At 39.9% G+C, this 22,836-nt stretch overlaps 1 protein-coding gene across 4 annotated transcripts in view; it reads left to right on the top strand.

Annotated features, from left to right (window-relative positions):
• Positions 3,931-22,836, top strand: part of GIGYF2 (GRB10 interacting GYF protein 2) — a 131,892-nt gene continuing 112,986 nt past the window's right edge. For 3 of the 4 annotated variants that reach the window (XR_001917299.1, XM_018041103.1, XM_018041098.1), the window contains exons 1-2: positions 3,935-4,017; positions 8,713-8,778. The gene's annotated coding sequence lies outside the window, so the exon portion shown is untranslated. Of the gene's footprint in view, positions 4,018-7,238; positions 7,309-8,712; positions 8,779-22,836 lie in introns of all 4 variants that reach the window. The other variant, XM_018041095.1, reaches the window with a different exon arrangement.

The following is a 22,836-nucleotide window of genomic DNA, read 5'->3' as shown; positions in this document are numbered from 1 at the left end:
GATTTAGTATTGGAAGGCATCTTGTTTCACTTCCACCAGGGTTTACTGGTTATAAGGGATTGAGGAGAATTAAACTCTAGTTCCCCGGTGGCTCAGTGATAAAGAATCCGCCTGCACTGTAGGAGACATGGGTTCGATCTCTGTGTCGGGAAGATTCTCTGGTGAAGGAAACAGCAACCCACTCCAGTATTCTTGCTTGGACAATTCCATGGACAGAGGAGCCTGGCGGGCTACAATCCATGGGGTCCCAAAGAATCAGACAACAAACAGCAATATCTGCAGAGGGTAGTGGGTAGGTTCTAGAAGAGTATGTTGAACAGATGTATTTTCTTAAGAAAAATATAATCTATCACAGTTAATCAACCTGTGTTCATTTCAAATTAAATTCATTTTGAGCTAAGCTCCTTACTCCTCCTTCCCCACCAATGATCTATTATTTTCAACTTCTCTATCAATGATATAATAAACCTGAAACTTTGTTATTATACAATGACTAGGGCAGACATAATCATGAATATTCATTGGAAGGACTGGTGTTGAAGTGAAGCTGCAATACTTTGGCCACCTGATGTGAAGAGCCGACTCACTGGAAAAGACCCTGATGCTGGGAAAGATGGAGGGCAAAAGGAGAAGGGGCGGCAGAGGCTGAGATGGTTAGATAGCATCACTGACTCCATGGACATGAATTTGAGCAAACTCCAGGACACAGTGAAGGACAGGGAAGACCACATGGTCTTCATGGGGTCACAAGGAGCTGGGCACGACCTGGTGACTGAACAACAACAAGGCAGGCATGAGTCTACTGCTGTCATTTTAAAACTACTGTTGGAAGAAACATTGGAGAGACAGAGAGGATTAAAGAAATGTGCCTTTCCCGAGGAGTAGGTAATCAAGAATTTATTTGATTCTATAGGGATTGATATTTTTTGAGTGCTTACTGTGTGCCAGGACAATGCCAGCTGCTGAGGATGCAAAGTTGAACAATACAGTATGTATAATGGTTAAAAGCAGGGGACTTTTGTTAGCTTTCCTCATCACCATCATTATCATGCCTTAACTTTGTTTCTTGCTCTCTGAAAGCTTATACTGGGTTACAAATATGTCTAAGGCACTCTGAAAAATGATTTGGCAGTTTCTGATACAGTTAAACAAACATTTGCCATATAACCACCAATTTCATTCCTAGGTATTTACCCAAGTGAAATAAAACCCTTTGTTCACACAAATACCTGCATGTGAATATAGCTACTTTATTCATAACCTCTCCACATGGAAACAACCCAAATATCCAACTGAGGAATGGATGGACAGATATAGTGCATACATACAATGAGATACTACTCAGCAATGAAACAGAAGAAAGTACTGAAGCATGCAGTACTGTGACTGAATTTCAGGCTCTTCCGTCCATGAAATTTTCCAGGCAAGAATACTGGAGTGAGTGGGTTGCTACTTCCTGATCCATAGCTCCAGTGTCTTCTGCATTGGCAGGCAGGTTCTTTACCAGTAAGCCTCCTGGAAGCCCTAAGTGAAAGCAGCCAGTTTCAAAAGGCTATATGCTCTATGGCTTTATTCACATGACACCATAAGGCAAAATTATAAGGACAGAAAACAGAATAATGTTTTTAAGGGCTGAGAGTGGATGTTAGGGCTGAGTACAAAGGATCATTTGGGGAAATTTTGTGGGAGATAGGACTATTATGTACCTTGATTTTAGTAGTAATTGTACACACCTATATAAATTTTTAAAAGTTGCAAAACTGTTGCAAAAGTATACTAAAACTGTTACATTTTACTGTATGTAAATTATACCTTAAGTATATATATAAAACTGCATACTTAAAATGCTAAATTTACTGTATATAAATTATACCTTAAATATATATATATAATTTTGTGTATATATATTTTATACATATATAAAATTACAGGCACGGATGGCATAGTCTCAGAGATGTGGCAAGACAAGCCACGTCAGTAACACATGATTTTGGCTTTCAAAGATGAGCAGGAGTTTTCCCTGTTGGCAAAAAGTGGAGTAAGTATTGGGAATGGCATCATAACAAGAGGGAACAACATGTGCAAAGGCTAAAACAGACGGGCATATTTGAGGACTTTCATACATAGTCATATCTGGAGCATTACACTCAGGAGATAGAGGAAAGAAAGGGGGGCAATGTGGATGATAGAGATTCTAGAGTTCAGCAGATTGGGACTGTGAAGAACCTGTTCAAGATTCTGTGTTTCAACAAGTTCCCAAGTGATTCTGATACTGCTGGTCCATTGATCATATTTTGAGCAGTAAGAGCATAAAGGTGAAGGGAGAAAGTATTTCAGGAGGTAGGGAGTGGTCAATGACATTGAAAATGGGGAAGAGCCAAGTCAAGTTGTGTGTGTGTGTGTGTGTGTGTGTGTGTGTGTGCGCGCGCGCGCGCTCTCAGTTGCTTAGTCGTGTCTGACTCTTTGTGTTCCTCTGGACTGTGGCCTGCCAGGCTTCTCTGTCCATGGGATTTATCAGGCAAGAATACTGGAGTGGGTTGCCATTTTCTCCTCCAGAGGGTCTTCCTGACCACAACTCCTGTGTCTGCTGCATTGCGGGCAGATTCTTTACTGGCTGAGCCATTGAGGAAGCGCTTGAGTTAACATGAGGACTGAAAAAAAAAAAAAAAAAGATGAGGACTGAAAAACTCCGGCTATCAACTTGTAGGCTGAGCAAGCAATGGGTGAACAGTCAGGATGGAAGCCACATTAGAATGGCTGATAACTGCTTGCTAGGTACAGAAATCAGGAAAGTATGTAAAAACACCTCTTCCGTGTTTTTAACTTTTTAAAAAATTAAAGTATTTATTTAGCTGCGCTGCGTCTCAGTTGAGTCACATGGGGTCTTCAGTTGCAGCATGAAAATTCTCAGTTGCAGCATGCAGGATCTAATTACCCGACTAGAGATTGAACCTTGGCCCCCTACACTGGGAGTGTGAAGTTTTAGCCACTGGACCACCAGGAAAAGTCCCATGTCCTGTTTGGCTTTGAAAGGGAACGAAGGGGTGGAGAGGTTGTTGTAGGGGGAATTGGAGGTTTTAACATTCAACTGTAAGACGAAAGATACTTGAGTATTTTAAAAGGTAAAAGGAAGGATTCTGTAAGTAAGGGAGAGGATGAAGGCACAAGGAAATAATGGGATGACCTGAGAAGGGTAGGGTTGCCTTATGCACCAAATAAAAATACAGGGTACCCAGTTTAACGTAAACTTCAGATAAAGCAGTGAATAATTTCTTAGTGTATGTCCGTGATGCTGCCGGGTGGCCTGTATTTTAAAACCTGGCAATCCGCAAATAAAGAGATACTTAGGCGGAAGAGTTATATCCCGAGACGCACTAGGAGGGACTGGACCTCTAAAGTCCTCCCCAGCTGTCAGATTCCAAGACTCTAGAATGAATTCCCAGTTCTACCATAACCGTTAACAAGCAGACAAACTGCTTTGAATTTCAGCGTGTCACGTCCCCGTTTTTCTCTAGGATGGCTAATGAGCAAGGAAAACGCGGAACGAAAACCTGTGGAAAAGTTCTGGTGTGGAAAATCAGCTCCTAAACGATGCAGAGCTTTCTGAACTGCTAATTGGCTCTGGACTGGGCACACACGACGGTGAGTCACATGGCGCCTGGCCCAGATCCAACTATGCACACCAACTCCACTCAACTCAAGGGCAAGCGGGGAGAGGTCTGGCCCAGGGACTCGCAGGCGCCTGCGCTCTGCCGCGGCCCCGCCCTCCTCCCGCCTGACATCCGGGGCTCGGGCAGGGGCGTGTCCAGGGAAGACGGGAGGGAGGAGGGGGAAAGGAAGGACGTCGTGGGAGGCTGGAGGAGCGTGGAGGGAGGCGGGACGGGGCGGGGGCGGAGCGGGGGGCGTGGCGCAGCCAGCGCGCTGTCACGTGACGTGCGTGGCGACGTGTCGGCCATCTTGTGTTGTTGAGGCTGAGGACTGACGGGTTCCGAGAGTCTCCCCTGTCCCGGACCGCAGGTAACCAGCGACTCGGTCTCACTCCCTTTGCCCGGATCCGTTCTGCGGCCCAGGCTCCGCCAGCCTGCCTGGCTCTTCTGGGCCTGCCGCCCGCTCTGGCGTCCCCGCCGCTCCGGCCCGACCCGGCCCAGCCGCATGGATACCCCCAGGCCGCCCGGCAGCCGCCTCGGCCGGCTGGGGCGTCAAGCGAACGGACAGGTCAGGTGCGGGGCCGGAGGGAGCCGCCTCCCCGGCCGGGGACACGCCGGGCCTTGGCGCGTCTCTGCCGTCGAGCTGGGGAGTCCCCTCCTCCCGGGCCCGTTGGCATCGCAGGGGGAGCCGAGGAAGGGAGGAGGGTGATGGGTGGACAGTGTCAGGCCGGCTCGCTCAGGGCCAGAGGGCTCGCCTTTCCGCTACCTGCTCCTCCGGGCCAGCCGCCCGGCCAGCCTCGGGGTGCCCGGGGTAACAGCTGCTGCGGCCAGACAGCTGCTCCTGCTCGCGCTCCTCCCCACACCTGGCCTCGGGGAGATGCGCCCCTGCCTGCCTCACCGAGCATCTGCACTGGGGAGACTCCTTCCGCGGCGAGAGGACTGGGTCTGGACCAGGCCCGAAGCCAAGGTGGAGCCATGATCGGAACCTGGGACGGAGGTCGGGAAGAGTAGAACCCATGGCAGCTTTGGGACCCGAGCCTTCACATCAGGTTGAAATGGGCATTAGCCTTGAGTGACAGCAGTTCCCCACGAAAGCACTCAGATTTATTTCAGTTTTCTGGCTGAAACATAAACCAAGCGACCAGAGAAGAGGGTGTAGAGAAGCAGGTTGTCTGACCGTGTTCGGGAAGCAGTTACATTGCTTTGCATTTATCTAGCACTGTGGGTTTTTGTTTTTTAAAAAATTCTTTCTTTCCCTGAAAGAACACTTAAGCACATCTATTTTCTCTTTAAGTAAGCACATCTATTTTCTCTGTAAGAAAGGTAAGTATTTCAGTTTAACTTGCAAGAGATTGAGGAAGGGGCCGGAACCAGTGACCAGCTTCTTATCCAGTGTTGTGTACCTTGGATTATACTTACTCAGTGTTTTATACCTTGGATCACAGGCAGCTTTGGTTCCCTGTGTGTATGCATGGAAGATATTTTTCCCTTACATAGTATTTCCTTTTTAGAATCTAATGATTTTCTAGATTAAAAAAAATCGTCACCGTTTTTGAACACTAACTTTTATCCAAGTATTTGCAGCTCTGGCCTGTCAGGGTTTGTTGATTTCGAACACAAATATGTTGCCTCATTCCTTGATGTTTTTATACGTTTAACTAGTGTAGTGCTCAAAGTGGAACGTATACATTTCTGTCCCAACAAATGTTGGCTTCAATAGAAGACACTAGAAAAAGCTTTAAAAAGTGGGAAGTATCTGGAAAAATGTCACACAGTCCTTAGTGTCACACAGACATTTAACAATGGGAAATACACAGGTAATGGTCATGATTCACTAGAGAAGAAAAGGCTTTGGACCTTTTCTGTACTTGGCCTTTTCTGTACATTTTAGGATTTTGAGACTGAGGAGGGAGAAGGTACTGTGTGCTTCCATTCATTTCTTCTGTCATTTGTGCATTAATTTTTTTGAAAAATAGTGAGATCGTACTACATTGTTAGGGGCTGGGAGCAAAACAGACCAAAAATTCCTATTTCTGTGGACCTCATTCCTAGACAGGTAAATACATACTTTTGGGTAAGATATACTGTAGTGATAAGTGATGTGGGAAAAAATGAGACAGGGCAGTGGGATAACGGGGAGTTGAGGGAGGGGTTCATTTTAGGTGGAGTGCCCTGGGAAAGCCTTGTTGGGTAAAAACCAATATTTGAGGAAAGACTCGACACAGGTAAGGGAGCTAATCTCTGTATCTCCATGGAGGAGGAGTGCCCCAGGCTAGGAATCCAGGGCCAAGACCCTGTGGCAGAAGCTGAAGTGAGCTGGTCCAGTGTGGCTGGGAAGGTACCGAGGTGGTCTAGCCAGAGAGGCACGATCACAAGGAGCCTAGTAGAAAAAGTGTGCCAGCTCATCGGTCCTGATGAGTAGAGTTGTTCAGGTGTCCTGGAGTCTTTTTCCACACCTCTGTGACTCTTGGAAGTCAGAATCTGGAAATTTGAGCCATTGTGCCCACCCCTTTCCCCCCAGCAGGACACCCTTCTCTGCCCCAATTTGGAAAAATTGAGGGGGCTCATATATTTCAGGAAATTGTCATGAAATAGCTTTCTCAAAAGTTTTTGAATGAGATTGATGATGACCTGCCTAAAAGGATTTTTCAAAAGAAATTGCTTTCTAAAAAGAGGGTCTTTGAAATATTTCAGACTATTTGAAAATGTAGAGAAATGAATTTCCTTTGAAATTTAGACACAGATCATTAAGAAATATATCCTTGAAGAAGTGTTTTAATTCACATTTTTAATGGTAAAGAATTCCTCTTAGTGATTTCTGTGTTGTCCAGCCTAGTTTTAAATTCCTCAAGGATTGGTCCACTAATTTGTTTGTGTATCTTTTATAGCATCTTACATGTATAAAACTTTTTGTGCTGAGTTATTTGTTCATCAGCTTTGATCTTTCAGACTAGTTCTTCAGTAATTTTATGCTAGTAGACTTTTTTTTTGGAAATTTTTTTTTCCTGATTTTCTTTCAGCTTATCTCCATATTCTTATTACTGAGCTCTCACAAATGTCTTCTTTCATTTTAATTCACTTGAGGAATTTAATATTTTGATTTTGAAATGCCTTTGTTGGTGAGTTGCATATGTGTAAAATAATTTGTCTTAGCTTGCCTGAAAATCATGCCTGAAAATCATGAGTTGTTAGGAATTAGAGCGTCAGGGATAGTGATGCTCGAGGGGAGGTAGTGTTTTTACCAATTGCCTCTCTCTCTTTTGTTCCTTTGGTGAATTTTTGAAATGACAGTTCCAGATTATGTCTTTGATGTCATATGGGTTCATTTGCTCTCATGACTCTGCATTTTAATATTCCATATGTCTTTTTTTTTTTTTTTGACCTTCACATTAGAAGATGACACTATTGGTAGTGATTGCTATCTGGGGGAACCATTTTGGATGATGAGATTATTACTGTCTTATTTATCTTTGCTGTTGTGAAGGATCTTTGATCTGTGCCATTTTTGAAGACTGACTTCATTTGTAGTTCTCCGTTAGACTCCAATGACTAAATTTTTGGTACTTTTCTGTTTTATTCTATCTCTTATAGATTATAGTGGGACCAGTCTCATTAGGTTGACTCTCCAGCCTATGTTGGTGTTAATCCTGGTATATTAGAGGCAAGTTCAATGTCTGTTTTTCTTCAGCAGTTTGAATTGCCTTAACATTACTTGGCCATTGTTGTTAAAACTCTGAACCCAAGTGTTAGTTTTTTTTTTTTTCCCCTCCCCTTAACCCCCACTAGATTTTATGGTGATCAGGTCTTAGGATTTCCATTCACTTTTAATGCCCTGAAGAACTGCATGTCTTTAAAAATATAAGTAGACATACAACACATACAAGTTAGTTAGACTCCTATTATTTCTTGACCAGGATTGCATTTTTTAATTTGTTTATGCTCTCAGATGACTGAGAAATATACTAGATTAATTACACAGGAATACAAAAATGTTACCTTTCTTGAATTGCCCATAATTTTATTTGAGGTTGAGAGAGAAGAGGGCAGATTTGAAAAACAAAAGAATATTATGCTGTAGCCAAAATTAATTTTATAAAAATACTTTCAAAGTATGATATGCTTCCTCACCTCAAGCAATTAAGTAAGGAACACAATTTTATATTTTCTGGTTAACTACAGAGTTTCCTTAAAGTTGAGCTTTGTTTATACTTATACTGAAATAGGAGATACACTAGAGCTTGTTCTCTTGAGTTAGGCCTAGAGAAGAGCTTGTTACCTAGTTCTCCCCTCTTTTGCTTCTGCTTGCTCTTATAAAATGTAGAGTGCAGTGGATAAAGTTAAATGACCTTTTGGACACTGTAACATGGCTACTTTTTTTCAAAATTAAAGATGAAAGTGGCTTTCTCGAGTTGCTTTCTTGCTTGAGAGTAAAATTGTCAACTTTAATTTTTAATTATTATTTTTTGACTCTTTAGTAGCAGCCTTCAAGTCATTATTTGAATTTAGCTAAGAAATCTCTTGAAGCTATTGTTTCAGTTTGTCACTTGAAATATCACTGTCTTGTGGATGTTTAAGATATTGTCTCATCAGAGCGTTAAAAGAAGGTTTTGATTTTGCAGCTGAAAGCACTTCTGGAGCTTTGCTCCTTGAACATTTTGGCAGTGGTCATACATCTTGGGGCTCATTGATTATTTGCATAGGATACATATTGTATTGCCATCTTGCTAGCTCTCAGTTTTCTATCAGATATTTGGTAGTTTTGAGTGAAAATGCCAAGGAATAATTTCCTGAAACCCTGTAGTGGTGCTCATTTATTAGCTTCATCAGAATCACTTAGAACTTTGGTTTAAAAAATATATTTTTCAGTCGCATTCCAGAGCTACTGGGAGAGACTATTTAGAGTTTAGGACAGGGACCCTGGATGAAAAGCATGTCAGGTAATTATAATGTTTTAACCAGGTTTGGAATCCATTTCTTATAAAGCATATTCACAGTAAAAGTTGTATTTTTAAAGTTTCCTGAGAGATTGCTGGGTCATTTACTGTGATACTTTTATTATTTACAGTGTTAAAAGGACCTGAACAAAGTCTGCTCAAACTTCCTGCTGTGAACCAGCAGAACTTTTGAACAGGTGAGTTTTGAAGGAAAGCACAAAACTGAGGGCTTATGCAGAGAATTTTTGCTTTTAAGGCTCTGGTTATTTTTGTTCTTATTATTTCTCCTGAACTTACAGATAGTAAATAGAAGCAATTTCTCTGGTACCATTCATATCACTTATGAACCATAAATAAGAATAATCGTACCTTTTCTGCATTGATCTTGGTATGAATTTGTCTTAAAGTATCATCATGATTTTTCGATGACATAAGACAGGAAGAGGAGTCCTCTGAGGGGAGAGGTAAGAGGGTATATTAAGGAACCCAAGAGCACTTAACTTCATGAAGCACATGAACTAGGAACCGGGAAGCATTCAGGAGACAGAGTTAGTCCAGAGAGCACTTTTCTCCTTGCTGGCCAATAGGTATCATCTCATGTCTCTTTGTATCTTGCTTTGGTTGTCTTCCCACACTCTGGCCTTTTCTGCTTTAGCAAACACAGGAAAAAATTGCCACCTCATTCCTGGAGCCACGTGTATGTGTAAACTCAGGCTCTAGTGTCACCAGCCAAATGGTTACTAGCTCAGTGTCCCCTTTTCAGATTGCTGAGAGGGAAAATTTGATAGATTGAACTTGGTCCAAATTTCCATCATTGGTCTAGTTAGTATGGCCATGGGGTTAGGGTCTTAAAAGGTCCCACTGCTAGGAGTGGCAGCATGTCTCAGAGAAGGCGCAATGTTGCCTTTTCTGTGCAGAATCATACAGAAGCTTCTAGATGTTTTCCCTTTTCCTCGAAAAATTTTCCTGTATTTATCTCGGTGGTTTTAATTTACGTGTCTTGAAGAGTTAAAATACATGTGTATATTTTGGTGAATGAGGCCTAGTAGGTCTAACCAACCATTCTTGGAACAGTTGGTTCCAAGTACAGTGTTAACAAAATTTGTTGATTTTGTGGGTTCAGAGGATCATGTGTGATAAAGGTTTTATAAATAACTATAAGCAGATACGAGGCTTAGTTTGGAAAAATTAATTGGTTATTTAGTTTACATTGATTGCTTTTATAAATTTTAGTTTATGTGTACTTTTTACAGTATTAAGTAACACTTGGATATGAGGAAGTCCGTAGAGGATTTGAAGGGTAGGACTTCTGTATATGAATCTAAATTCACATTTGAGTGGTAGCAGGGATTTTCACTTTTGGGAAAGGATCAGGGAGACAGCATAAACTTGTATTATGTGTTTTTGTATACTAGAGTTGCTAAATATTGAAGCAAAACTTTTTTAGTGGAGCATTTAGAAGTACTGTTTATTTTTTTTGTAGCTTGCATGTACTTGGTGACATCTAATTGCTTAAGTCATTTTTTTATTACTCAGATCTTATTGTGTTAGTAAATTAATATATCAAGATTTTGATGAAAAGGATAGGGATTACTTTTATTTACTTTTATTAAAAGTGACCTGTTAGAGAATGATGTGTAGCGTGACAGACCGCAAATGTGACTTCCTATGATCCTTTTTTTCTTTTTCCAGGCAAGGTTTCTTTAGCAGATTGCAGCTAAATAAAATTTTTTTTTTTTTTTTTTAGAGTGCTACTTTATTTTTTGCTGTGCTGGGTCTTCATTGCTTTGTGTGGGCTTTCCCTAGGTGCAGAGAGCAGGGGCTGCTGTTCATTGTGGTGTTCCGGCTTCTCATTGTGCTGGCTTCTCTTGTTGGGGGAACATGGGCTCTAGGTGCTCCAGTTTCAGTAGTTGTGGCTCCTGGGCCCTAGATCGTGGCTCGGAAAATTTGGCACACAGGCTTAGTTGCTCTGTAGCATGTAGACTCTTCCCTGACTGGAGGTCAACCCCTGTGCCCTGCATTGGCAGGTGAATTCTTACCCTCTATGCCACCAAGAAGTTAGCTTCTTTATCTATAGTTACAGGTAGTAAGTGACAGAAAATTAAACCCACACTTCTATTTAATGCCCACAAGCTTTTTCTCTACATACTGACACAGTGTTCAATACTGCTAACTTAATTTTTAAGGTAGAAGAGTCGTTTCTCGTATTGTTCATTTTCTTTATAACATTGATGTTGAGGTAAAGCATGTTCAGGGCTTTGTGAGGCTTAAAAAGTGTAAAACTTTCACAGGCTCTGGGGAGCCCTCACTGGAAAAGATTGGCTTGTGGTGAGATTATCAAATAACATGGTCATGTTTATGGCATTGTAATTTTTCTTTTTCAGTTTATTAGTTGCTGATTTTATTCTCCTTTCCCCAAAAGGGGGAAAAAAGAAACATTTATATATTATTCAGAAGTATAAGGTGGGGAAAATGACAGTAACAGTAATAGCTTTTTGTGTGGTGATACTGTGCCTAGAGTGTTCTTTGGGAACAAGGCTCTTTTTATTCTAGTTGTTCTGATCCTCGAGGAAGTCTTGGGAGCTCTAGCCTCTTCAGTATTGGTCCTTTGGTTGTAGAGACTGACAGAATTGTCAGAGGTATTGTTTTGGTACTTAATGATTGGTAAATCTTGGCTCAGTCCTTGAAGAGATGGTTACATTCAGGGGATTTCATGGTTAGCCCCTTAGGAATTGAGATGGTTTTGCCCAAACCATGGCTAATTGAGTAACTGGATGAAGCCATCTTGTGAGAGTAGTAGGTCAGAGAGCCTTAATTCATGTTCTAGAATCTGACACTTTTTAATCTCTTATATTGGTTCTGCTATTGTTAATGAAAATTTTGATAGTGTGCTATGAGAATATGTATTCTTCCCCAGCCACAGGGTTTGGGGCTTCCCCAGTAGCTCAGTCAGTGGTAAAGCATCCTCCTGCCAGTGTAGGAGATGCAGGAGAAATGGGTTCAACCCCTGAGTTGGGAAGATCACCTGGGGAAGAAAATGGCAACCCACTCCAATATTCTTGCCTGGGAAATCCCATGGACAGAGGAGCTTGGCAGGCTACAGGATATGAGGTCTCAAAGAGTCCAACACGACTGCGCATGTATGCATTCCGCCAGAAGGCAGAGGGGCTCACTGTATTGCTTGAGTGACGAGAAGGAAGGATAGTGGAGGATAGTGAGAGTGGGACAGAGTGGGAGATTGGGGAAAGGAGAAAAAGCTACTTCCACAACTAAATTCCTCTGCAAATTGCAAGGACATGGGAGGAAGAAAGTAACTAAGCAGTATTGAACACCGTGTCAGTATGTAGAGAAAAAGCTTGTGGGCATTAAACAGAAGTGTGGGTTTAATTTTCTGTCACTTACTATCTGTAACTATAGATAAAGAAGCTAACTTCTTGGAACCTTGTTTTCCTTACTGGAAAATATATCCCGTAGTGATTTGGGAATTAAAAGTCTAAAATGCGCAATACACTGCCCGGCATGTGGTGTTGATAAATAGGCTTTCAGTGATTGTTAGCGGGTATAATTGTTATTACTATGCAGATAGATACATTTTGATTGTGAAGTGTCATCTTTTAATTTGAATAGAGACCTCAGTGGGTTCTGTTTTTAAGTCTTTTGTCTTATTTTATTTTCAATCCAACAAATTATTTGAATACCTGCTTTGTTCCAGGTGCTGGGCTAGCCATAGTGATGAGCAAAACACTCAAGGTCCTGTCTTGTGGGTCTTACAGCCTAGTGGTAGAGGCAATAAAGAAATCATATAAGTAAATTTCAGAATGTGAAAAGTTTCTCTGTCTATCGAAAAATATATTTTTAACCTGAGATACTTTTGAAGTGTCCATTTGGATTCTTGGTATTCTTGTCATCAGGGATGTTTTATGTCTCTTGATAGGCTTTCGAATGTATGTTTGTTTGTTTAAGTTAATTTATATATTTGTTGTATTATATTTTCCTCTTTCTCTGAGATAGATGCTGTCAACTTTTTGATTTTAGATCTCCTCTACCTTCGTAAGAATTAGAGGACCCAGAGAGCTTTTGGCTTTTCAGTTATATCTATCTATATCACATTAAGGAATTTAAAATGATTTAATGATTTAAAAATAGCAATAACTTCTTTACATGTTAACATAGTATATTTTTAATGAAAAATACCAGTTTTCTAAAACATTTTTTAAAAAATTTGCTGAGAAGAGTGACATTGTTTCCCCTTTTTAAAAATTGCTTTTTATGTCTTACTGTGGAGAAGGAAATGGCAATCCACTCCAGTACTATTGCCTGGAAAATCCCATGGACAGAGGAGCCTGGTAGGCTACAGTCCATGGGGTCGCAGAGTCGGACACGACTGAGTGACTTCACTCTCTCATGTAGAAGGCAGCGGGATTCTCATAGCTGCTTCTGCATCCAGTCCGTGGTTGTTTCTTACATTAGTTGAAGTATATGAAGGAAATTCATCCTCATGAAGCCATGCATGTAGTTGGAAAATGGAGGAATATATTAAGAGCTTTTTCAGATAATTGCAGATTTTCATTGATATTACACTAAAATTGGATAGCTAGTAGTTTTTAAAGGTTAGTTGCATTGTGAAATTTGAATTACTATATATCAGTGCACTTTTATATTCCATTACATTAAAATCTATTGGTCTATTTTGTCCATTAAATGGATATTTTATATTACACAGTATCAAACCTTCCACATTCATTAATATCAACACACATCAGAAAATCCTTTACTTATTGGAAAGTATAAGTACTAGAAAAATCTGTCAAACTCATGGTAGTGAATAGAAGTTTTCTAAAATCTTAACTTTTGCTTAAAAGCTTAAGTTTTGTAATGGGCAGCAAATAGTTGTTCTCTTTAAAGTGACAATCTCGCCTTGTTCATTTTTGAAAAAAGTGTCTGGTATATACCTAGGTCTGGATGATTTTATTTGTGTGTCAGCCCTTTCAGCTCAATATGATGTTTCATGAATGGAAGTAGGTAGTTGAGCTTGTAACTCAAAGGCACCTAAGTGCCTTTCTTAGAGACGGTGGCGTGCAGCAGAAGTGCTTCATGTGTGCTGCTCAGTTCATCACATCAGGACTACTAAAAAGATCTGTACACAGGATCCAAGACTAATTGGCAGCTTTTGCTGCCTTATTAAAGGCATTCTTAAGTAAACCCGGCTTTTTTCTTTCTCGGGAATATATGGCACTGGGCAGTGAAGAGCATGGTGAGTATTAGCACAGTTTGGTGCCATTACTTTGAATGGTGCTAAAGCTGTCAACAGTTTTACCCATGACTGGTGCAGTGCCAACATAGTGAAAAATGCAGAGAATATCTTAACAGATTTGACATCTTGGATACCTTGAAAGAGTTTCAGAGAATTGCACTCTGGGGAGTGAAACATTTTTCAGTGTTACGTTTATATATATTACATCGACTTTTTAAAAAGCGTTTTCAGAAAGTAACTGTTTGAATTAGAAACTGGAATAAACATATTGAGGCTGTTTAGGTTTCGATGAGGGCTGTTAATTCTGGGTAGATGTAGGTCTGTTTATAAGTTGTAGTCGTCTACACCAGCACCATCTAACCGAATTTTCTGCTGTGATAGAAATGTTCTATAACTCTCCACTGTCAAATACTGTAACCACTAGCCACATGGGACTGTCGAGCACTTGACACGTGGGTTAGTGTGACTGAGGGAACCTGCATTTTTTAAAATGCAGAAAACCTTTTTTATTACCACAACTCAGTAGGCTTTACTTTTTCAATTAAAAAAAATTTTTTTTTGGCTGTGCATCGTGCATGATCTTAGTTCCCTGACCAGGGATTGAACTTACTCCCCCTGCAATAGAAGTTCGGAGTCCTAACCACTGAACTGCCAGGGAATTCCCTTGGAGGCCTTATTTTTCAGAATAATTGTAAAGAGGGAGGAGATGATGTATACATATAGCTGATTTATGTTGTACAGCAGAAACTAAAACACAGCATTCTAAAGCAATTATATTCCAGTTAAAAAAGAACAGTTTTAGATTCACAGAGAAATTGAGAAGACAGTACAAGAGAGCTCCCACAGTATACCACACTCAGTTTTTGTATTGTTAACGTCTTACATTACTGTCGTGCATTTGTTATAACTAAGTAGCCAGTATTGCTTATTCGCTAAGTTTATTTCGATTTCCTTAGTTTTCCCTAGTCTGTTTTTCTGTTTTGGGACCCTGTCCAGGATATCACATTACATTTAGTCACGTATCCAATCCATAGGTTCCCCTTGGCTGTGTTAGTTTCTCATACTTCCCTGTTGTTAACAATCTTGACAGTTTTGAGGAGTACTGGTTAAGTATTTCGTAGAATGTTTCTTCCAGTTAGACATTGTAATTTGTCTAATGATTTTCTCCTGGTTATGGGTCATGGGTTTTTGGGAGGAAGACCACAGCAGTAAAGTGCCATTTTCATCCCATCATATCAAGAGCATATACTGTCAACATGATTTATTACTGTTAATACTGACTTTGATACTTGGTTGACTGTTATACTTTGTCAGGTTTGACTACTGTAAAATTACTCTCCTCTTGGAGGAACTAGATTTTAAATTTTAATTGATTTAGCCACATGTGGTTAATGAGTATTGTATAAGATGGCACAGTTCTGAACAGTGTTTCTCAGTTTTAAATATTATCTAAAACTTTATTTAACATCTATTTTAATAGATGTAAAGAAAGGCAGTTTAACACAAAAGAAATATAAAATGTTAGTCTTGTAATGCATTGCTTTCTGAGGAGGCAGTCTACTTTTAGTAAGCTTATTGTTTTTCAAAATTAACTTTTTGAGGTTTAATTTATATGCAGTAAAATGCCTTCGTTTTAAGTATACTCACGCTGAGTGTACATCTTGATAAGTTTTGAGAAGTGTATTTACTTCTGTAACCATAACGACAATCAAGATATGTAACATTTTCATCACCCCCAGAACTTTCCTCCTGCTTTCCTGCAGTCCTTTCCCTTCTCCCACCACTGGTTTATTTTCTGTGACTATAGGTAATTTTGCCTCTTCTGCCAGTTTTATGTAAATGGAATTATTGCATGTGTGTTCTTTTTGAATCTGACTTCTGCTTAGTGTAATATTTGTGATACGTCCATGTTGTTGCATGTGTCAGTAATTAGGTTTTTTTTTTTTTTAACTGATGAGACTATTCCAAGGTATGTTTATTATAGTATTTGTTTATCCATTTATCTTGCTTTGGAGCTGTTAGGAATAAAGCTGACCTTAGTTTCATGGCAGTGGGTAGTGATTCAGACCTTGTTGGATTGCAGTGTTCATTTCATGCTGTAAATTAAAATTTAAGTTCTTGAAGCCAATAGCATCTATAGTATTTTTGAAGACATGTCATAAAAAAGGATAATTAACATAGAATTAAATAATATTTTTGTGAAATTTCATACAATAATGTGTGATACAGAGAGATGTAGACAGTTTTGACTTATGATGATTTCCTAGGGAGTTGGGGAAGGAGTCCTTTGTTCTTTAGGATAAATGTTTAGTAGTAAAGCCTAATTTTGCTTCATGAATTTTTGTCATTAGTAGATGTGTTAACATCACATTTTAATAATTATTTTTTAAAGTTTGCATGTTTAAAAATGAAGAGAGTTGGTATTGTCATATAGGTGGGTGCAGAAGGAAAATGTGTTTTTTGCTCTAATAGGTGAATTTTTCCTTTTATTTTATTTTCCTTAAAGTTAATTTTTAAAAGGAGTTAATGTTGAAAAGAAAGAAACTTTCTTTGACATTTATGTTGAGACTGTAAAAGTGTTTCAGACAGGCAAGGCAGACACTTTGTGGGAGTTAAAATGTACTTTGCTGTAAAAATAATTGAAGAATATTGCTGCAAATCATGAAAACAGAAAAACAATTATTAATCCTACCTCATGAGCATGTCTTTATTTATTCTCTTTTTTAAGACAGTTGGCCCTCTGTATCCATAGGTTCCATGTTCTTGGATGTGGAGGGCAGAGTGTAGAGGATTTGTGCGTCCCTGAGTTTTGGTGTCAGATAGGGTCTTGGGACCAGTCCCCCTTGGTACTGAGGGATGACTGTGTATAGTTAGACTCTGTGTGCAAACGTTATTGTACCTGTATTATGTTGAGGGAATGTGCTGCTTTTTATGAGATTGTTTTCAGTCTTTTATAATTATAAGTGATGTGATAAGTGTGGTTCCTCTCTCATGTTTGAACCTTTTCATTTTTTTTAACTTGGCTTTTTTCTAAAGTTTGAAAAAATGAATTATTATAGCCTACTGCCTGAGTCTTGCTTCATTTGAATGTGGACTTGTTTACAGTCTTAAAAGTTGATATATTTATAGATTATGTTATCAAGATAGTGGTATAAGATCTTTTTAATTACAGAAATTTAAGTAGGGACTGAATTTAGTATTATCAGAAGATTTGCCTTTAAAATAGTTTTGCTTCATGTCCATTAAAATATTTTTACTTGTACTATTTTCCCCCCTTAGCTAAACTGTTTATGGTTTATTGTAACCTTTTTAAAATTGAGGTATAAAATATAATAAATATATGCACAAATCTGAAGTGTATAGTTGGAAAATTTTTTACGTAATGTATGAGTTCTGTAGTCAGCAGCTAAATCAAGATAGTGAGCATGTCTAGCACCCCAAAAGATTTCCTCTTCTCCTTTCCAGTAAGTAGTCCCTGCTTCCATGGTGAACAGAGTTCAGACATCTGTCAGAATTGATTATTTCACCTCTTGAACATCATAAAAAGAATGTTACAGTTTATATTCTTTTTTGCTGGACACAGTGACTGATATTCGTGCAATATGTTGCAGGTATCAATTAATTTCTTCTTTCTTGGTCAGTATTTTGTTGTGTAAATATATACAATTAAAAAATAACTTTTTTGAAGTAATTTCAAACGGAAGTGCAGAAAAGTGCAAAAAATTACTTAAACTTTCCATATGCCCTTCACCCAGTTTGGTCACCATTTTTAACATTTCCTGATAATAAAACTAAAATTCTTGTAGAGATGGGAATACCAAACTACCTTACCTGCCTCCTGAGAAACCTGTATGCAGGTCAAGAAGCAACAGTTAGAACCGGGCATGTAACAAAACTGGGAAGGGAGTACGTCAAGGCTGTGTATTGTCACTCTGCTTATTTAACTTATATGCGGAGTGTAGCATGAGAAATGCTGGGCTGAATGAATCGCAAGCTGGATCAGCAACCTCAGATGTGCAGATGATACCACCCTAATGGTAGAAAGCAAACGGGAACTAAAGAAAGAGCCTTCTGATGAAGGTGACAGAGGAGAGTGGAAAAGCTGGCTTAAAACTCAGCATTCAAAAAAACGAAGATCATGACAGGAAACAGTGACAGACTTTATTTTCTTGGGCTCCAGAATCGCTGCAGACCTTTACAACAGCCATGAAATTAAGAAATGCTTGCTCCTTGGAAGAAAAGCTGTGACAAACCTAGATAGCATATTAAAAAGCAAACATCACTTTGCCGACAAAATTCCGTCTAGTCAAGCTATAGTTATTCCATATGTACGGATGTGAGAGTTGGACTGTAAAGAAGTCTGAGCACCAAAGAATTGATGCTTTTGAACTGTGGTGCTGGAGAAGACTCTTGAGAGTCCCTTGGACAGCAAGGAGATCAAACCAGTCAACCGTGAAGGAAATCAACTCTGAATATTCATTGAAAGGACTGATGCTGAAGTTGAAGCTCCAATACTTTGGCCACCTGATGCGAAGAGCTGATTCATTGGAAAAGACCCTGATGCTGGGAAAGATTCAAAGCAGGAGGAGAAGGGGATGATAGGGGAAGAGATGGATGGATGGCATCACCAACTCGAAGGACATGAGTTTGAGCAAGCTCCCAGAGATGGTGAAGCACAGGGAAGCTTGGCATGCTGCACTCCATGGGGTCACAAGGAGTGGTACATAGGGACTGAACAGCATATTTGCTTTATCTCTAATTTTCTTTTTTTTCTCCATATATGCAGATATGTATATATAATTTTAATTTTTTTGTAGTTTTTTTCTGTTCCATTTGAGAGTCTGTTACAGACCTCATGCTCCTTTTCCTCCAGACATTTCAGTGTTGTTTTCTAAGAATGAGAACATTCCTCTACATAATCACAGTAAAAAATTCAAAATCTTAGAAAAGTAACATTGGTATAATACTGTTTTAATCCATATCTCCTATTCAGATTGTTCTAATTATCTCTTTATTGTGTCTTACAGCTTTTTTTTCTTCGCTGGTTCAGGATGGAATTATACACTCAGTTTTTATGTATCTTTAGTCTCCCTTAATCTGGGATGGTTCTTCAGCCTTTGTCTTTTGTGACATTGGTACTTTTGGTGACTTTGGTAGATTGATTTTGTGTTGTCAATTTGGACTTACCTGATTTTTTTCAAAATTAGTTTTAGTTGATGCATTTTTGTCAGGAATATAACGTTAGTGATACTGTGTCCTTGTTAGTGTATCTCATCAGGAGGCACATGGTGCCAGTTTGTCTCATTATTAGTGATGTTACCTAAGTCAGTAACAGCCGGATGGCAGGGATGCATAGGGCAAGGCGTGTGGGAAAGGGTGGATCAGAGTGCTTTGCGCCATCCTTTCCACATCTTCACCAACCTTGAAGCTCCCATATATTTGCTTATTCACTCACCTGTTGATGGACATTTGTGTTGGTAAACATGATAGCCACATGTCAGGTATGAATAAAGCTACTGTGCATATCTGATACTCATCCTCTAGGTAGAAATTTTCCTTGAGTGTATGCCTAGCAGTGGATTGTGGCGTCGTCAGATAGGTGTATTATTTAGATGTGATAGATAACTGATAAACTGTCTTTTGAAGTGGTTGAACTAATTCGCAGAAGTGGAGTTATTAATCTTGTGTTAATCCAGGTCTGGCTAAGATATGTGTGCTGGAATGGGCACACAACTAATTATTTCGTACATTTAAAGCATGCTAGGGGAGTAGTTCTTTTTTCTGCTTTTGGGAAAGTGAAGGTGGGGAAGATGGAGGCAGATTGAGGTTCTTGGTGTTTATTCTGTATTAGTCTTTTGACAGACTCTGCACAGTACTGGCTGGACTTCATCCCAGGTTTGCCATAGTTTTTTTCTGAGCAGTTTTTACATTGATACAGGAGATATGCAGTAGCAGATAATTTTTTAAAGAAAGATTCAGGGGGGTTTCAAAGGAGCGTGTGTTTTGATATGTTAGTAGCATAGTTAGTTAGTTCAGTCGCTCAGTCGTGTCCGACTCTTTGCAACCCCATGAATCGCAGCACACCAGGCCTCCCTGTCCATCACCATCTCCCGGAGTTCACTCAGACTCAACGTCCATCGAGTCCGTGGTGCCATCCAGCCATCTCATCCTCGGTCGTCCCTTTCTCCTCCTGCCCCCAATCCCTCCCAGCATCAGTCTTTTCCAGTGAGTCAGCTCTTCGCATGAGGTGGCTAAAGTACTGGAGCTTCAACTTTAGCATCATTCCTTCTAATCAATATATCAAGACTTCTCCTGGGAAGCAGTATTGGAGAACACTTTCAGAGTAGAACCTGAGCCGTTGTGCCAGGTTTTGATTGTGCTTTGGCTTCTGATTTGTCTTTGTCCAGATAGAACTTAGTATGTAGAACTGTAGCTTGCTCATGTTGATAGTGGTCGTGTGTGCCTAGAAGTCATCTGGCTCCTCGGCACTGTGCCAGGTTGTGAGAAAATGGTAAACTTAAGAGCTGAGAGGCCAGGGTCTCTCTTTTCTTTGTTGCAGACCCAACAATATAAAAGAGCTATGTTGATTTCTTCTCTTTTCACCATTGAGCATATATTTGCACTCACACACAGTGATAGATGAGGTCCCAAAAGAGGAGTTGAGGAAGTTCAGGAAAGCTAGAAAAATATATAGAAAAAAAGAAAAATAATTACATACTAGTAATCAGTGCTAGTGAGGGCTGATTTAGAGTCTTCAAGAAGTTGACAAAAAGGCTAGATTAAATGCATTGTCAGGCGTAGGATGTAGTATATCAAAGACTGTCAACTTTCTGGTATTAAGTGCAGAAGAAATATATTACTTGAATTCACTTATAAGGAATTTTGAATAATGGACAAGGTCTGAAATAGCGGTTATGTAGAAATATCCTCTCGGCTGTTTTTAAGTCAGCTCTGTTTAAAATTCAAGGGTAGCCCTTTCTCTGAGGTCCTTATCCCTAGAATTGGAGTAGTGAAAGGAGAGGAGGGGCCGGAGGGAGGGAGGCCCTGTTAGTTCTCCGTGTGTTAAACTGCTCACAGGATGTTTTTCAGTGTTATTAGGGTTACTGAGGCCCATCTTGCCCTGATAATTTGACATTATGCCTTCCCTTTATCCCTCTGAGGTTCTCTCCCTGCTGTTTTCCTGCCCAGTGGTAGGTGTATCAGCAGGCAGCATCAGGATCTTCATCCTCTTCCATTCACATGCCAGTTCTGTTTCTTTGGTCAGAGGACCATTAAGTCCAAAATGCTTCTGTTGTCTGTAGTTATTAATACCTTACACAGACATTTTCTGGTTTAGGTGGTAGATTATAATCACTTTAGTGATTGTTCCTCCTCCTCTGTGGAAAATCTCTTTTCCTCTGATGTTCATGCTGTCTGACAGTACAACTGTCTCTTCCCCTTAATTATCATCAGATCTGGACCCTGAGGCATCATCCTTCTCTCTGCCATTATCGTGAGGTTACTTCAGAGTCCCTGGGATGACCCATCCAGTCTAGCCAGGCTCCTGATTCCATGACTTACGTCCCACCTCTTATTCTTCTAGTGCTTTCATTTTTATTTCTACTGTACCTGCTGTTTGACGTTGCCAGCATCTCAGATTTGTAAACTCTTGTTTTTACTTTCTTCCTCCTTGTGCCTCGTCACTTTTGCCGTACCCTCCCTTTGCCTTCTTACTCGTCCATTTATTGTGGTGACAAAATCCTAACCCAGATTCAGTCATGTCGTCAGCTCTCTCTCAGGCTAGGCTGGAGAAGGAAGCCCACAACCATGCAGGTGGGTGCCATCTCCATCTTGACTGGGCCTTCAGAACTTCTGTAGGTAACTGCAGTGTGGTGTCCTGGATTAGGTGCTGGAACAGAACAAGGACATTGTTGGAAAAACTGGTTAAGTCTGAGTGTAGTGACTAGTGTTGTACCAATGTTGGTGTCTCATTCGTGACAGGGATACTGTGGTAACGTAAGTTGTTTGTTAGGGGAGGCTGATGAAATTATCTGTAATATCTTTGTAATGTTTTATAAATTCATGTGTACTAACTGTGTACTAAGTCGTTTCAGTTGTGTCCGCCTCTGTGTGACCCTGTGAACTGTATAGCCTGCTAGGCTTTTCTGTCCATGGAATTCTCCAGGCAGTAATACTGGAGTGGGTTGTTGTTTCCTTCTCCAGGGATAAATTAGTAATTATTCCTAAATTTTATTTTATAAAAAACAATACTATTGTAGATCACAGCAGCTACTATTTCTGCATTCTTCTCAAACCTTACCCTGTCACCTACTGGCATTTGCCTATTTATCTGAGAAAATTGAGGCCATCGAATGTGAATTTCCACAACTTGCTATTCCCCCACAAAAGCTTGCAGGTATCTTCAGTCACTCGAACATATTTTGCTCTTGTCACAAGTGATAGGCATAGCCCCCCCCCCCCATTTGTTCTTTGAAGCCCTGTCTAGCCTGCCTTCTCACAGCTGCACTTCATCATATTGTTGCTAAATTGTTTCCTCACTTTTTGATTGTACTAGTACTTTTCCTTTAGGATGTTTTCCTCTAAAGTGAAAGTGTAAATTTTCTCTCTACTCTGCTTCGTTTCTCTTCGCTTTCTCACAGCTAAGATTCTAGAAAAGGTGGACTGCATCTGTAGTCTTCCCTTCCTTACCTCCCAGCCTCTGAAACCTCACTCTGTCCTCACCATGCTTCTTTTAATTGCACTCTTCAAGTCACCAGTGACTTCATTATGGAAGCCAGTGAAGACTTGCCAGTCTTTCTATTTTTTGACTTCAATATTTGAAACTTCTGAATTCTTCCATTAATATATATATATATTTGGGGGGGGGGCAGTGTTATCTTTATTTTAAACACAAATTAGTAACTTACTAGGAAAAGAATTACTCATAATTTCACCATTCAGAAGTAAATATTACACCTGGGGGCATATGTAGATAACCACTAAGAATGAATTTTAAGAATTA

The sequence above is a fragment of the Capra hircus genome, chromosome 3 (genome assembly GCF_001704415.2).
Source record: "Capra hircus breed San Clemente chromosome 3, ASM170441v1, whole genome shotgun sequence".
Lineage (NCBI taxonomy): Eukaryota > Metazoa > Chordata > Mammalia > Artiodactyla > Bovidae > Capra > Capra hircus.
Note: the sequence above shows the minus strand (reverse complement) of the source record. Positions and strands in the feature narration are given on the sequence as shown.